A 16955-nucleotide genomic window follows, 5' to 3' on the forward strand; every position below is an offset into this window, starting at 1 on the left:
ATAAGGAAGATATTTTGAGAACTCAAAGAAAATGTGTCCTCATTTTAGCTTTCTTAGAGCACTAACCATCATTTGTATGCCAAAAAAGATTACCATCATTTTGTTCCTTTTCTGCAGTGTCCTGTGTAAGAAATGCTGTCTGTTTTACAGCTTTGTTTCCATCCTTTTGTTATAAATACAGAATGTTAGTTCTTCAGCTGTTCATTAGAAGACGGGAAGCTGCAGTAGAACAGTGGGGAATCAACTGCCATGCTGCTACTGTTGAAAGTACAACTTTTACTAAGATTATCAGACTTTATTCTCTCATAACTGAGGAAGATTGTGTAAACTTACAGAAAATGTGCTCCCATTTTAGATACTGGAGCATGTTCCACAGCCCTTTTGAGAAAATCCTGAGAGAAAGCATTTTACAATCAAACTAGGTTTATCAAATCCCTGTGGATGGTCAGCATTTGCCACAGGGTAAAATCACCTCAGAATTTACCATAGTATTAAAATGAAATGAACACTGCCAACAAATGATTTAACTTGTGATTCAAATATTTTTGTCACCCTTCGTGAGTGTTCCGTTTCGGCAACTTACGAAAACAGCCTTGCGCTACAATGCATTTCAATGAGACCATATCCCAGAATCCTGTTCTCTTTATATTGGCCAATCACTGCACATCTGGACACCAACAGTCCAGATATACATATTTTTTTAAACCTCTTCATGACCACCCCCAGCACCTCACAAAAGCATGCATTCTGAGTAAAGTTCTAACTTTTGCCAAATTAGGTGTAATTTCAGTTCAGCCTTTTATGTAGCTACTACAGAAATGTCCTCTGAGAATTAACATGGGAAATCAATGTTTTGGTATACCCTTTTGCTTGGCCCAACTTGACAGTTTGATTACTTTCACCATTCAATTCTCCACAGCTTGGCAAAAGAAGAGGAGGCACAGCAATGTGTGCTCTGCACAATTTTCATTCCCTCAAATGAATACATGAAACATATATCTATGTCCTTAAAATGTTTATATCTGAATGTATGTTAAACACACATAGAAAGTCAGATTTAAACATTTTAAGCAAACAACGCTGCTTTGAAATCAAAGGTAGTTGAACAAATTAATGTGTGGGGCCAGGTGAAGTGTCTGGCTTTTCTGTGTTGTTTCCTTGTACATTCAGCTTCTGTGGTGGTGTGGTACAGGAGGCGGGGGGCATGACAAATATAGCTGTTACAATGGCTCCATCTGCCCCCCCTTTAGAGATCCCACTCACAGTTACACCTCTGCTGTGCATTATATTGATATTGCAAGTCACTGAGGAGTTCCATGACCATATCGAAGAAGTAGGCCAAAGGCTGGGTTCCTTTATGAGTTCATGGAACTTCGAGGTGGCTCACAAAATTCTTTTAATGTATGAAAGAGGGTATTTTATTCCTTACAATTCATAATTACATCAATCTTCCCACACACAGCTTAAAACCTTGAGGTGTTGCTCTTTCATTTGAAAGAGATAGTTTATATTTCAAAGAAATAGTATATTTGCAGACATGAAGAATTAAAGTAGAACCTATAGGGGGTCACAACGACCGCGGGAGCACCGCCAACAGGTGTACCGCCGGTTTTCCGCTGCCCTGGGGAATCCTCCATGGCGGATTCCGACCCCCATTACCGCCATCCTGTTCCTGGCGGTCGTGGCCGCCAGGAACAGGATGGCGTTAAGGGGTGTCGTGGGGCCCCTGGGGGCCCCTGCAGTGCCCATGCCAATGGCATGGGCACTGCAGGGGCCCCCGTAACAGGGCCCCACCATGATTTTCAGTGTCTGCCATGCAGACACTGAAAATCGCGACGGGTGCAACTGCACCCGTCGCACCTCTTCCACTCCGCCGGCTCCATTCGGAGCCGGCATCCTCATGGAAGGGTGTTTCATTCCAGCGGGAAACCCAGAATAGCCGCAGTGGTCTTTTGACCGCGCAACGGTATTCTGGCGGTCCCAGCCAGGCCGGCGGCTTCCGCCGCCGGCCGGGGTCAAAATGACCCCCATAGTGTTGAAATTAAGCACACAAAAATCATGTAGCAATTTAGCGAAAAGATTTTAGAATCACTTAAATGTAAGTTGGTAAATAAAAAAAAAGGATGTATTTCAAAATGAATACAAATCTTTGCTGTTATGACCCAGAGGAGATATAAAATAAACATGTTGACATAAATGTCTCCTTTCTACTGATCACTGTTAGTTTTAGAAAAAAGAAAAAACAGTTCTTGACACAGATGACTAGAGACGTCATGAGTCTCTTGCACTAAGAAAATAGAGAGACTTCAGGCTCCCATGTATTATAGGTTGCACTATGTAGCCTTTAGCCCAGGGTTCGAAGTGGGGAGGATAACAGAGGAACAACGTTCCAGAGCTTTATTAATTTGATCAAAACAGCTCCCATTCTTTTTATTTAAAAAAATAGCCATTCCTGAATGGTTGAGTTGCCACAAGTTGAAAGGGGAGAAGATGGGTCTCTTCTACTGTAAAATGTGAGAAGGGAGAGGCAGCTAAAGAAGAAACAAGCTTTCTCTTCAGGGTCCTGCTACCTGTAAAAAATGTAAATGTTTGTAATTGTTTAACAAATAAAAAGGCTCCTTGAGAGCCACTATAGGCTTTAATTGGTAGAATCTGGACTTTGTAATTTTAAATAAAACCCAAAGAAGCAGTTTGCACTAGGTACAGTCTGTGTATTACAAAAAAAATAACTTTTGAAAGTACTGTAAACATTTGAACACAATCTTTTTCCACATTTTGCGACAGACTATACTGCGTACACCCTATTTTATACTGTGTGGTAGGAATTGGGTTTGGCTGACTGGGGTGTGGTCAAGCAGCAACCACAATTCTTGTTAGGGTAAGACATAAGCAAACTTCAAATTAACCTGTGCTCCCCCTCGGGTAGCTTGGCACAGAAGACTCAGGCTTAACTTGAAGGTAATGTGTAAAGTATTTGTGCAACACATGATTTTTTCAATAATAAACTGTAAAATAGTGCTTGCAAGCAAGAAATGCCAACCAGAGATGTCTGGTTACGCTAGACTGGGACAAAGTCAAAAGCTCAGGCTAACCGCGAAGGAGCACGGGCATGCTACCGGCACCCAGTTAGACCAGGTGTATCAAAATACCTTAAATCGTGTTTTCAGACTTTTGTGTGAATCTGAAACAAAGATGCATCACACAGCCAAGGTGATGCATCAGTTCCAAGATGTGCCAAGGCTGCTCTGCAAGGTCCTGTTGTGTCGTCGTCAAAGAATCCCTCTGACGGGGCTTGTGATGCGATGGACGGTGTCAGGGTGCGCTGCGCAGCTGAGGCAACCCTTCAGTTCCAATGAGTGCTGAGGCTACTTTGGGGAGCCGTAGCCTCATCATTGGGACTGCCATTGATGAGGGATGCGAGGACCTGCTCTGGGAAAGCATCATGCAGCAGCGCTTCTGAAGGAGATGTATTGGTCCTAGGATGCGAGGGGCAGAGGCAGTGAGAGTATGTTGCATTGGTTCTGACCCATGCAATAGAGCTGGTGCGTCAGTTCTTCTCCATGCAGCAGCACCGTTGCCTTGGTTTTGTTACCGAAGCAGAGGATGCATCAGAACCATTGGAGCAAACACCTTAGGCCCACTTCCACGGGTCCAGGACTGGGTCGGCACCACTTGGCAGGACAGACTCATATATGGCCAAGTCTAGGTGCTGAAGCAGGGTGGTTGGAAGTCTTGTGGTTGAAGCCCTTGAGACTTCAGATCAGTAGGCCAGCCAACCAACCCTTGGGGCCACTCTGGGTTGGAAAGATGCAGGTCCAGCCCTTCTCACTCCCAGGCAAGAGGGCAACAGGTCAGCACAACATAGCAGCAGTCCAGCAGAGTAACAGTACAGCAGAGTGGCAGTCCTTCAGCAGCACAGCGGTCCTTCTTCCTGGAAGATTATCCACAGGTCTGGAAGTGCTCTGAAGTGGTGGTGTTTGAGATCCAGATTTTATACCCGCTTGTGCCTTTGATGTGAAGGAGAATTCAAAGACATGCCTTTTAAGTGTATAAATGTCCTGCCCTGGCTCTAGGTTCACTACATTGGGGATGCAGCCCTTTGTGTGTGGATGGGACACAGCCTATTCAGGTGTAAGTGTGACTGTGTCTAGCTCCTCCCTTCCATCCTGCCCTTGATAGTATATTAAGGCCCATCAAGTCACACCAAAGCTCCCATTGTGTGCGTCTCTTTAGAGGAAATACACAAAGTGCAGCTGTCACCCTTCCCAGACAAGTGATCAGAGACAGATTGCAGGCACCAAGTGGCTAAGGCAAGAAAATGCCAACCTTCCACAAGTGGCATTTTCCGAATTGCAATTTTAAATCTGACTTCACCACAAAATAGGATTTTAAATTATGATGCAAGAGACACCAAACTTGGGGTAGGTATCTCTTCCAATTTGGAAATTGCACTTAGAAAGTGTAATAAGATCATTCCAATGTTAACCTATGGAAGAGATATGCCTTACAGTAGTAAAAAACAAATTAAAGATATGCCTTACAGTAGTAAAAAACGAATTTAAGGGTTTTTACCACCAGTACATGTAAAATTTTAAAGTACATGTCCAACTTTTTAAATACACTGCACTCTGCCCTTGGGACTACCTAAGGTCTTCCTTAGGGGTGACTTGTATGTATTAAAAAGGAAGATTTGGACCAGGTTGAAATGTCAGTTGAGAACTGCACATACAGGCCCTGCAATGGCAGGCCTGAGACTTGTTTAAAGGGCTACGTAAGTGAGTGGCACAACCAGTGCTGCAGGCCCACTAGTAGCATTTAATTTACAGGCCCTGGGCACACTTTAATAGGTACTTATAAGCAAATTAAATATGCCATTTGGGGACAAGCCATTGTTACCATGTTTTAGGGAAAGAGCACAAGCACTTTAGCACTGGTTAGCAGTGGTAAACTGTGCAGAATCCTAAGGCTAGCAAAAACGAAGTCAGCACAGAAAGTCTGAAGGCAAAAATTCAGGGGAAAACCTCACCAAGGATGCCAGGTCTAAAAGTGTGTAATACATTTAATGACTTGTATATTGACAGTGCTTTCTGTCACAGGCTTGGATTTCTTAGCACTATAAATACATGGCATTAGTTCCTCAGTGCACCCAATAGGATTCAAATCAGTGACTGTCTAGTTACATTCAGAGACCTCTGAAGTGAGCGCATTAACCAATTAAGCTTTCCAACAAGAAAAAGACGCATTTACCAAAAATAAATTAAATTTGCATTTATGTTTCATTAAAGGTGTGTGCATTACATGTTATATATATATTTACATAGGTGAAAGGCCTACAAATTGTTACAGAATAATTTGTTCTTGTTAGCCATGTCTATGGCCCGCCTCAAAACGCGCTGACCTGCCTCCATTGTATTCAGGATTATAGTTCCCATACTTTTCCATTGCTGCTATAGCCTGCTAAGTACAATGTTAAATATGGGGTACCCTAAGAAGGATCATGGAGAAGTGTTGCTGGGGGGGGGAGGGAAAAATGCTCAGTGGTCTCTCTATCTGACAGCTAGGGGTACTTTGGATGTTGCAGTGATACACTGTTGTGCGGCTACTTGTGGCCAGTTTAATTGAACACATGCGCTAGAACACTGCGGGAGGTGGGATAGGGTTTTAGTTCAATAAGTTTTATTCATCAATTAATGTCACATGAAATATACACAGGGGTTCCTGAAGTGAAGACATGAAACAGAAAAGGGAGAAACAGGGTGAGTTCCTTGCTACTGTGGTTCTAAAAATTCTGGACCCATGTAATTTACTTTGGCACAGCAGTACGATTTTAGTATCAAAAGACCGATAATGACTAGTACACTAAGCATGAGCATTTTCGCTCAATTCCAGCAGCGTTTTCACCTCGAAATCGCCATTTTCGTCCTGTACTCGTGGCTCCCATTTTATACACAGCAGCCATTTTTAAAAGTTGCCCTCACATAGGCTTATAATACAGTCAGATTTGATTCCAAGGACACGTACACCTTGATTGACTTTTCTCTGACCTGGGCAAGCTGGAACCATTGCCTCAGGCCAAACCTGTTTGGTCAGTCCCTCTCCCAGTGGCCGAATCAGATAGCATCAAGGCACACCATGCCATAAAACCCTTATTATCGCTCACACACCCTGCCTAATCTTGCTCACACCTGCACCTGCTCTTTTCTTCTTCTTACTTTACGAGGGGGAGGTGCCTGTTTTTATTGGGGGTCCACACTTATCTGATGTAAAATACTAGGCCTTGCCGGGTAATTTATTATGGGTTGGATGACATGAAATATGAGGTTTCATCATGACACTGTTTTTTCCTTTGTAGTGAAAACATGTGAATGACCAACCAAAATGTCAAGAATGTTTGCCTGAAGCTTAAAAAACTGTATATAAGGAAACCTGACTTTGCATTGAAACACAGTCTCCTGAGAACATACAAACCGTGCTGTTGTACTTCTAGGACGCTTGTTACTTGGTTGCAGCCAATAAATTCGATCTTTGACTTCACCTAGAAGACTCTGAGTTTCTGTGGTCTGAATCAGGAAAGTACCCGAGGTCTTTGGGTGTATCCTGGCACCACTGGGTTACCGGGTCAGTACCGGTTCTGAAAAACCCAGTACCTCAGTTGGCGCCCAACGTGGGGCGATACCAGCGGTACCGTTCCAAGCCTGAGGTCCGTGAGGAGCTTTGTGTGAAAATTCTGGAGGAAGGCCGCCACTTCATCCACCCCTGCATGTCGACGTGGTCCGAAAGTCTTTGCTGAGAGGTTCCCCGCTTCCCGACGGCTACGAAGGACTGCTGCCCTGGCTATCGCCCTGATTTGGACCCTTGATGTTTGGTAGAGCGAAACGATAAGACGAGTCTTCTGGTGACGTCATCGATATTTTTAGTTAAGTATAAGTGGAGCGTCTATTCACGAGACTATCGTAAACGATAATCCTTTGAAGTTTGAAGCTAGACTAGTGAGCGAAGATGCCTGGTCTTAGCAGACTTGGAAATTTGTTTTGTCTTGGTTGTAAAAGGGACTCCCGGTTGGAGGACTCATGTCCGGTTCCTCCGATTGGAACTCCAACCTATGAACTATATGTGAAGCACGGAGTGGGCCCCATCACGTTTAATAAAGTATGGGTCCGCTATTCTTGGAAATAAATGTCTGTGAGGCTGTTTTTGCAGTTTTTTGGAACACTATTGAGAAAAGTTTTCTTTTCTCTTGTAAATATGACTTACAACTAGGATCTGGAAACGGTTCTGTAAGTAAATTGCGACAGCGCTATTTATGAAAAATGGCTAAAGCGCGCTGTATTGTGTGTCCTGAGTGTTTTCTGTTTATATCTGAAATGAGCTCAATGTGTGTTTGTGGGTCTTCTTGAAGTTTTCAGTTTGTTAAGTAAAATGTTGGTTAATTAATATTAAGTAGAAACTTAGAAACAATCCAGAAATGAACCATGTGATGTGCTAACATAGCTATATGTTGCTCTTTAATTTATAGAATGAGCAATTGTGCACATATACAAAACTGCCGTTAAATGCTTAATAAATTAGAAAACACATTCAATAGATATAAATAGGGCCCCAAAAAAAAACGAAATTATCTATTTTTGCAACAAAAAAAAAAAAATGTACAGCATTTTTCTTAGATGCATTGTATTAGATGTTCACAGGCAAACTTTTCAGCTGCAGTATATTTGATAGGAATGTTCAATTCAGCCAGCACTTTCCCAGTTAAACACGGATGGAATTTTGCATAACCTTCCTTTTAAATGAAAGTGGCGCAAAAATGTGACGCATTTCAAGTTAGGCTTATGCGCTTAGGCTTGTGAGTTAATGTATCCCAAATAATAGGCAAGGGATGCAGCTTGCTTTTATATGTGGAATTATCACCCAAAAAAGAATAATTGGGTTTAAAAAAAAAAAAAAAAATTATTAATTATGGAAAAATTATTTAAAAAATAAGTGCCTTTCAAAATCGTTTTTTAATATTTATAAAGCTTAATACCAATACTATGACCTCCTAGCATTAAAATTTAATTTAAGTTATGTTGCACCGCTAAAATGACATTTGTATGTGCAATTTTCCCATGGCGCAGGAGCAAACAAGCTCATTTCTATAAAGTATAAGTTAATATTTTCAATGGCTGACTCATGGATTGTGTAATAGACATTCTGGTAATGCATATTATGCAAGAAAATTGTAGGATATTGATTTTTAATGCCTAAAATATCAAAGTCGATTTTGGGCAAAAGCACTGTTTAAACTGCATTTTCTTTCATTCAGAGTACTTTTTAAAGTGTCTCAGGCTTCAGTAAATGCATACATTTAGGTTTGATATATATTTGCAGGTTGTGCCTTCTTATGATTCAATGAGTCAATGTGCCAGTACAAAGGCTTGTTTTAATATCGAGGTTGAAGGTTCTAACTTCAGCTGGGCCTACTGAGACGTTCATTCATTCGAGGTTGATGAAATATGTACCATTGCATGGGATTGCAACAAGCATTTATTCTAACAACTGGTATGTGTGTTATTAAGGTTTGTGAATTATTCACAGTAAATGTAGTTTAATAATCTGGAAATAGAGATAATTTTTTTTAGCGCCTAAAAAGGAATTTTTTTTATTTTTAAATAGAGTGAATTATTGCAGGTTAGAAGGAAAACAGGAAGGCCTACTGTCTTTGACAGATTCAGAGTGGCAGAAGCTAGGAGAGCTACAGAGGCTGGCTCAAGTCACGCTGCTGAGATGCTATCTTTAGTTTTCCCATAAACAATGGAGGAGGCTGTCATGTTGACACTTGTGACCTTTTAAATTAGGGCCTTGTCTCTGTGAAATGCAGAATGACCCTACGGGCCTTTAAAAGTGGGATTTCTGGTTTCTCCATAAGAACATCAATACAATTAAAGAACTTAATTCCAAAGGGAAAATATAAAAAAAAGGGGTTTCTTCGAAAGTCCCAACATCATGTTAAATGCTCTGTAGAACTGATACATTTGTGTCTCCGCTCTAAAAAATAAAATGATGCCTGCTAGTTGCTTTTATTTGACAGAAAACGAAGTGTTGCATTAAGTCTTAGACAGAAAATAAGATGCAGCCCTTTTCTAAAATTTTGAAGGCTACATGCCTTAATGAGAACGATTTACCAATTAAGACTTATTTTTCACAGTGGAAATTGTAGGTGCCAAATTAATATGGAGTGTCAGTGTAACAATTTTTACTTTTAGAAAGGTAAAACTAAGGTGGCTTGATGTTGCGAAGTAACTGACAAGAGGGTAACAGTTAAGTAATGGAAATTTATTTTCGTGTATTTGGTCCTATCATGAATTGTTCTTGCTGGTCCTGTATGTTAGAAGAGAAACAGTAAAGTTATATTTGACAGCAGATTTCCATTGCCTGGTGATCTACTGTCAAAAGGAGGGTAAGGATTTTAAACCTGACAAATTAAACAGGCCCAAATATTGGGTTTTGGGCTGCAGGTTTACAGTGCATAAAGTACATGACATGGTGTTGTGTGTCACCGCTTATTCACACATGCTATTGTTTTGTGTATGCTTTTTGTGCTTGATACAGAGCAAGTATATCTGATAGCTTGACGTTTTGTGCGTTTTTATTATTTTTTATTTGTTTTTTTTGCATGTTTGTTGCTGCTTTTGATACTATTACAAGCTCCCCTGTGTTGTGAGGGGATGGTCATGACGATGCCCATCGCTACGCAACAGTTGGTTGAACTTGTTCTGGTTACTAAATTCCACAGATAATGATATTTCATGCTGTGAACATAAGAGACAACACTTCACCAGTGCATGTCTATTTGGCTATAATGGTATTGAAGGAAAATAAAAAGAGATATACAGGATCAAAGTGTGTCACCTGCAGTTAGTCACGTTACTGCCCCTTCCCTTAAAGGAACAGGCAGCCCTACATTTATGTAGCCTTGATTGGACCTAAGGATGAAATTATAGATCTGTGACTCAAGGTGGCCTAATTTCTATATTACATTAGTTAATGATGTTCTGTTTCCTAAGTAGCATATGGCTTTTGTTCCTTAAAAGAAAACCAGGTTTTCATTTTTTCCTGAAGAAGGAACTGAAACATTAGCTAGGAGTACCGTATATGGTGTAGTCACCAACGGTAGAGTTAAAATTTGTGTAACTTTGGCCTTTGTGTATCACCCGTACTCTCGGTGTTGTGTCACATGCCTGACTATCACCCAAATAATTTTTTTGTTCTTCCTATAGATTTTTTCTTTTGTTACTTCCCCTGACCAATGTCGCATCATGCTTAGTTATTGAGATTTTAGCTATGTCCTAGTCCCATTTCTCTTTTTCAAATTCCTTTCACCAGTCAGACCTTTTATTATTATTGATGTATTGTTCAGGTTCACATTTCCAGACTGCAGTGATGTACCAGGGACCCCCATGTTATGTATAATTCCCTTTGGTATGACCAGACTGGTTTTCAAGAATTTGCCTTAGGCCTGCTTCAATGTTTTCCAGCCTGACTGTCAGGGTAGCGATAGACTGGTTAACTGACTCAATATTATAGTAAGACAAGTTTTCCATCTCAATAGGAGATATCTTATGTTTACCTTTTTGAACATGACGAATTTTCAATGCCTATTTTAATTTGGTTTTCGGTTCCCTTCTGTTCCTGCTACTTTAATTTTTGGTGGGATCAGATGTGTCCTAATCATGCAAATATCAGGACCCTCTAGTTCTTGTCTTTTTGTTTGCACATTTGACTATTAGCCTGTGTATTGCATAGTGCACCTGATGCACAGTTTTTAAAGGAAGGTTTCTACATGTCCCTGATAATCGGTATCATGTGATTTCTCTATTGAGATGTTCTAAGATAAGGAGGAACACCTCGACTTAATCATTGAGGAAAATATGTGTTTACCCCATTAGACAATGCCACTGTGTGAGGAAATCCATTCAGATAGAATTCTCATGTAGCTATAGATGGCAGAGAATAATGGAGAGAACCCAATTCAAGATGCTAGAGACCCTGTTTTGCCCTTCTGCCTTTGTCTTTGTATTTTATGCCCATGGTGTATGGCTACTCCTTTGAAGATTGCAGACCACCTGCTTGCAGTCCCCTTGTTAAAAACCATGAACTGTTTTTGTACTAAATTGAAGGGAACTAACAACTGTGGCACATTTCCTATGTCACTAGATTCTGCGGGTATCAAGTCATAATAACCTGCAGGACATTGATTTAAGCCTAATTCCCATCAGTGACAGCTACAGATGAAAGACGGACGTTTTGGCCCTACAGTCTCAGCACCCAGAAAGTAGCAAAGCTGGACAGCGATCGCCAGCGCATGGTATCATACTTGCTCCATCAGACGGCGTTGGACATCACAAAACCAAAGTTTCAGTGTAAAAGAGCTAAAGAGAAGGATTCCTGTTGTTGATGGCAGAGCTGTTTTGAGGTTTCATTTCTCTACCTGTCATGTGCTGGTAACCTCTGACAGTGTGCAATCCCTTGAGCCCCTTGGCCTGAGTTTTGCCCCCCCCCCCTTTTCTTTGCTCCAACGGAAGAAGGGCAGTGCACCGGAGATTTCAAGTTTGGAAAAAGGCACTATATTGTGGTGCCCATGAAAGAGCAGCTTGAGCGTCCTCTGACACTAAATAATGAGTGTTGGAGTCTGAAAGTGCTGCTGAGCTTGAGCTATTTCCCAATTAATGGTGCTTGGGTCTGCACGAGATGATTTGTGCCCTTGATCAATGAAGAGCACATTGTTTGTAGTGTCTGCCACAGAGGAGAGACACTGGTGCATTGCTTTAAGACATTGAGACTTTCGAGTGAGCTGTGGGTGTTTGCCAGGAGGGCACTCCAACTAAGCAGTACTTTTCTCACAAAGAGGCCTGAATTGAGAGGCCCATGCGAAAGAAAACAACAAAAGAAAATTTGATGGACAATAGAAGCCTGCCAGAGAGGCTTTTTGAACGGACTCTGGGCATAGTTGGTTTCACAAGAGGTTTCCGTGTGATTGTATAGACTAGGTGTTAGGAGACTGATTGTTTTGCTGGCATTGTTTTAAAGTACTATTCTGTTTAGTAAAAGCAGAATAAAGTCAATTTTCTGTGGAAAGAGTACCCCCTTTTCACCTTAGAGCATTGATGAGAGTCACCACTGTTCCACCTGAACATACCAAAATTACTGAATTGCAGAGGAGCCCTAAAAATGTTACTAGATAATTTTTGGATTTGCTTTTTGATTAGGGTTGTGAAAAATTATTATTTCATTTGTAATAGTGGTCACTACTTTCTCCCGTTGTCTATATGTTCTTAATAACGTGTTTTCTAGTGTCTTTTAAACATGACGTTGTCATTTATGGGTGGGATTGTTTTTCTCTACTCAATTGACTTCTGCACCCACTTCCCAACCTATGTCTTTTCCTACTATTGTTTCTTTGCACTCTTTTCACCCTTTTCCTGAACATGAGCAGGTTAGAAGATCAGAATTCGTAAGCAATTCTTTTGTACAGCTTCTGCATCAACACTAGTTAGTAGTGAACATTACTAATTGTTGGGTGTGTGATCTTATGCCACCTACTGCAGATAGAGGTATTCCTTACTTTGTCCTGCCATATGTGGCCTCTGTGTTACATCATGCATAAGGAAACCTGCACCAAGAGACAAGCTAAATACTAGGATGATGTTACAGCAACATCTCAACGACTTTAGAAACATAGACCTGGACTCAGATTAGCATGAGAATAGGTTTGTTGCCTATGTAAGGGCAGAAGGAGGGTTTGTGGTTCTAAAAATTCTGGACCCATGTAATTTACTTTGCCACAGCAGTACGATTTTAGTATCAAAAGACCGATAATGACTAGTACACTAAGCATGAGCATTTTCGCTCAATTCCAGCAGCGTTTTCACCTCGAAATCGCCATTTTCGTCCTGCACTCGTGGCTCCCATTTTATACACGGCAGCCATTTTTAAAAGTTGCCCTCACATAGGCTTATAATACAGTCAGATTTGATTCCAAGGACACGTACACCTTGATTGACTTTTCTCTGACCTGGGCAAGCTGGAACCATTGCCTCATGCCAAACCTGTTTGGTCAGTCCCTCTCCCAGTGGCCGAATCAGATGGCATCAAGGCACACCATGCCATAAAACCCTTATTATCGCTCACCCACCCTGCCTAATCTTGCTCACACCTGCACCTGCTCTTTTCTTCTTCTTACTTTACGAGGGGGAGGTGCCCGTTTTTATTGGGGGTCCACACTTATCTGATGTAAAATACTAGGCCTTGCCGGGTAATTTATTATGGGTTGGATGACATGAAATATGAGGTTTCATCATGACACTGTTTTTTCCTTTGTAGTGAAAACATGTGAATGACCAACCAAAATGTCAAGAATGTTTGCCTGAAGCTTAAAAAACTGTATATAAGGAAACCTGACTTTGCATTGAAACACAGTCTCCTGAGAACATACAAACCGTGCTGTTGTACTTCTAGGACGCTTGTTACTTGGTTGCAGCCAATAAATTCGATCTTTGACTTCACCTAGGAGACTCTGAGTTTCTGTGGTCTGAATCAGGAAAGTACCCGAGGTCTTTGGGTGTACCCTGGCACCACTGGGTTACCGGATCAGTACCGGTTCTGAAAAACCCAGTACCTCACTACCTAACAATGACTAATTTAAGCCCCAAACCTGAGATAAGAATGAAATTTATGCGACTTAGATTTCAACTGTTAGCACAGGATGACATAAGAGCAAACTGAAGTTCACAATGTGGGAAATTGTGCAAATGTTACAGAGGATATTGCTACAAGACTGAATGCTATTTCATATTTTATTTGTGCCTCTACCTTGTCTTTCTAGGGGGTCATTTTTATTAAAGCTATGTTTTTAGGTTGCGTGTAAGCGCATGACCTCTTGTATACTTCTTCTGTGGGCTTCCAGCTATTTCATTTGTTAGTTTCAGTGTCATTTAAAAATGCTTGCTTGCTAGTGGTCAGTCATGCCTCTTTGTCCTGCCTTCTTCTGTGTGAGAGCAGGGACCAACTACTGTATAATTACGCATTGTCCGGTTTATCTGGTCTGTAGAGGACTTTGTTTTACTTTGTTTCCTGCTCCTGCCCAGGGAAGCTTCCCTTTTCATTTGCAGAGCATTCTTCCACTGAACTTAGCTGTAAACAAGGCTATAAATCAGGATGTTATCTTGGTCGCATTTGGTCTTTGTGGGCTCTCTGCACCCTCTCTCAGCTGCCTGGCTCCCGCCCTTCCTTGGCTTGGATTTTCTTCACCAACTATGCCTGCATGTGTGCTACTAGCAAGGGCGGAGGATCGCTTGTAACTGCTTATAGCCTAGGCACCCAGCTCTACCAGGGCTCTGCAATCCTTAGAGACACTGCCCCTTCTGCCCCATACTGGGATCCCACTCGCAGCTCCATCAGTGCACCTCAGTTCACACACTCCAAGCCCTCAGCCATGCCAGTGCCAGGAACCCCACACACATTGTTTGCCAGAGCACCTCAGTTCTTGCAGTCTGTACACTCTGCTGCTCCAGTACTGGGACCTTGGGGGCAGCTTCATCAGTGCACTGCAGTTCACACACTTCAAGCCCTCAGCCGTGCCAGTGCCAGTGCACACACGCTGTCTGCCAGAGCACCTCAGTTCTTGCAGTCAGTACACTCTGCTGCTCGAGTACTGGGACCTCGGGCGCAACTCCATCAGTGCACAGCAGGTCACACACTTCAAGCACTCAGCTGTGCCAGTGCCAGGAACCCCATGCAGTGTGTCTGCCAGAGCACCTCAATTCTTGCAGTCAGCACACTCTGCTGCTCCAGTACTGGGACCTTGGGCGCAGCTCCATCAGTACACCGCAGCTCACACACTCCAAGCCCTCATCTGTGCCACTGCCGGGAACCTCACATACGCTGTCTGCCAGAGCACCTCAGTTCTTGCAGTCAGTACACTCTGCTGCTTCAGTACTGGGACCTTGGGCACAGCTCCATCAGTGCACCCCAGTTCACACACTCCAAGACCTCAGCCCTGCCAGTGCCAGAAACCGTACATGCTGTCTGCCAGAGCACCTCAGTTCTTTCAGTCAGTACACTCTTCTGTTCCAGTACTGGGACCTCGGTTGTCACTCCATCAGTGCACCTTAGTTCACACAACCCAAGCCCTCATCTGTGCCCCTGCCAGAACCCCACACACACTTTCTGCCAGAGCACCTCAGTGTCTGAGCTATGCTGTAAACAAGGTTATAAATCAGGCTGTTATCTTGGTTACGTTTGGTCTGCCTGCCTGTGGTCCATGGTGCTGAGAGTAAGGGTGGATGACTTGCAATTGCTTATAGTCTAGCTGTCCAGGGCTTCTTACATCAGTGTCTGCAACAAAATTAGCAGTGTTACCTGCACACCACAAAGTGTTTTTTATGAACTTTGGAATAAACTGTGACTGCTTGACATTTCCTGCTTTCTTAGTCAGATGTGCCTGACCTTTCCTAATTAAGTAATTCAGTGGCATGTAAATTAACCTGCTACCTCCACTTTTTGTCCCAACAAGCATACAGGAACATTCCCACATCCAGAGGCCCTGCCTCCAGATGTAACCTGATGCCACCTAGAAAACCTTTGTAAGGTGTCCCTGCCCCTTCAGCTGTGATACCCACATGCAGCTCAGCCAAAGCACCTCCTTCCAAGCACTCAGTGCCCACAGCTGTTCGAGTGCCGGGACCCCTACCCCAGCTAAACTAGGGCTCCGCATTTAGAGAAACAGTGCCCACTTCTGCTCCATACTAGGAACCCACTCACAGCTCCATCAGTGCACCTCAGTTCACACACTCCAAGCCCTCAGCTGTGCCAGTGACAGAACCCCACAAGCTTTCTGCCATAACACCTCAGTTCTTATGGTCAGTACACTACTGTTCCAGTACTGGGACCTTGCGCACAGCTCCATCAATGCACCTCAGTTCAAATACTCCAAGCCCCTCAGCCATGCCCGAACCCCACACATGCTGTTTGCCAGAGCACCTCAGTTCTTACAGTCAGTACACACTGCTGTTCCAGTACTGGGACCACAGACTCAGCTCCATCAGTGCACCTCAGTTCACACACCAAGCCCCTCAGCCGTGCATGTGCCAGAACCTCCACACATGCTGCCTGACAGAGCACCTCAGTCCTTCCAATCAGTGCACACTGCTGTTCCAGTACTGGGACTTCAGGTGCAGCTCCATCAGTGCCCCTCATTTCACACACTCCAAACCCTCAGTCGTGCCCATGCCAGAACCCCACACAAGCTGTCTTCCCAAGTATCTCAGTTCTCACAGTCCGTACCCTCTGCTGTTTCAGTATTAGGACCTCGGTCACCGCTCCATCAGTGCACCTCAGTTCTACCCCGACGAGGTCACTAACCTTCCTATACTGGGATCCTGCTCACATACAGTTCCATTACAGCAGCTCAATTCTAATATTCTGTGCCACTGCCAAACCAATACTGAAGCCAAAAAAGCAACACACAGCTCATCCAGTGCACCTCAAGTGTAACATCTGAAGCCACTGTTGATGGGAACCACCACAGCTCCGTTAGAATCCATAAATTCTAACATTCAGTGCACATTTCTTCTCAGTACTAAGGTTCACACACATGCCTTTCCAGACTCCTTGCTTCTGTGGTTCAGAGGCAATTCCACTCCCATGATGGGCCCCACTCGCAGCTTCACCAGGGCACCTCCAGGCTAACACTCAGCAACACTGGCACGCCAATACTAGGTTCCACACACAGCTCTATCAACATATGTCACTTCTGACCTTGGGTGCCCGTTACTATTCCAGAACTGCAGCCCACATACAACTCTGTCAATGCACCTCAACCCTAACTTGCAGCACCCCATTATTCCAATACCAGGAATTACCCGGTGCTCCATTTCTCATTCCTCACCCGCTGCTGTCATTCCAGCACTGGGTAGAGA

This window comes from Pleurodeles waltl, chromosome 1_1, assembly GCF_031143425.1.
Source record: "Pleurodeles waltl isolate 20211129_DDA chromosome 1_1, aPleWal1.hap1.20221129, whole genome shotgun sequence".
Lineage (NCBI taxonomy): Eukaryota > Metazoa > Chordata > Amphibia > Caudata > Salamandridae > Pleurodeles > Pleurodeles waltl.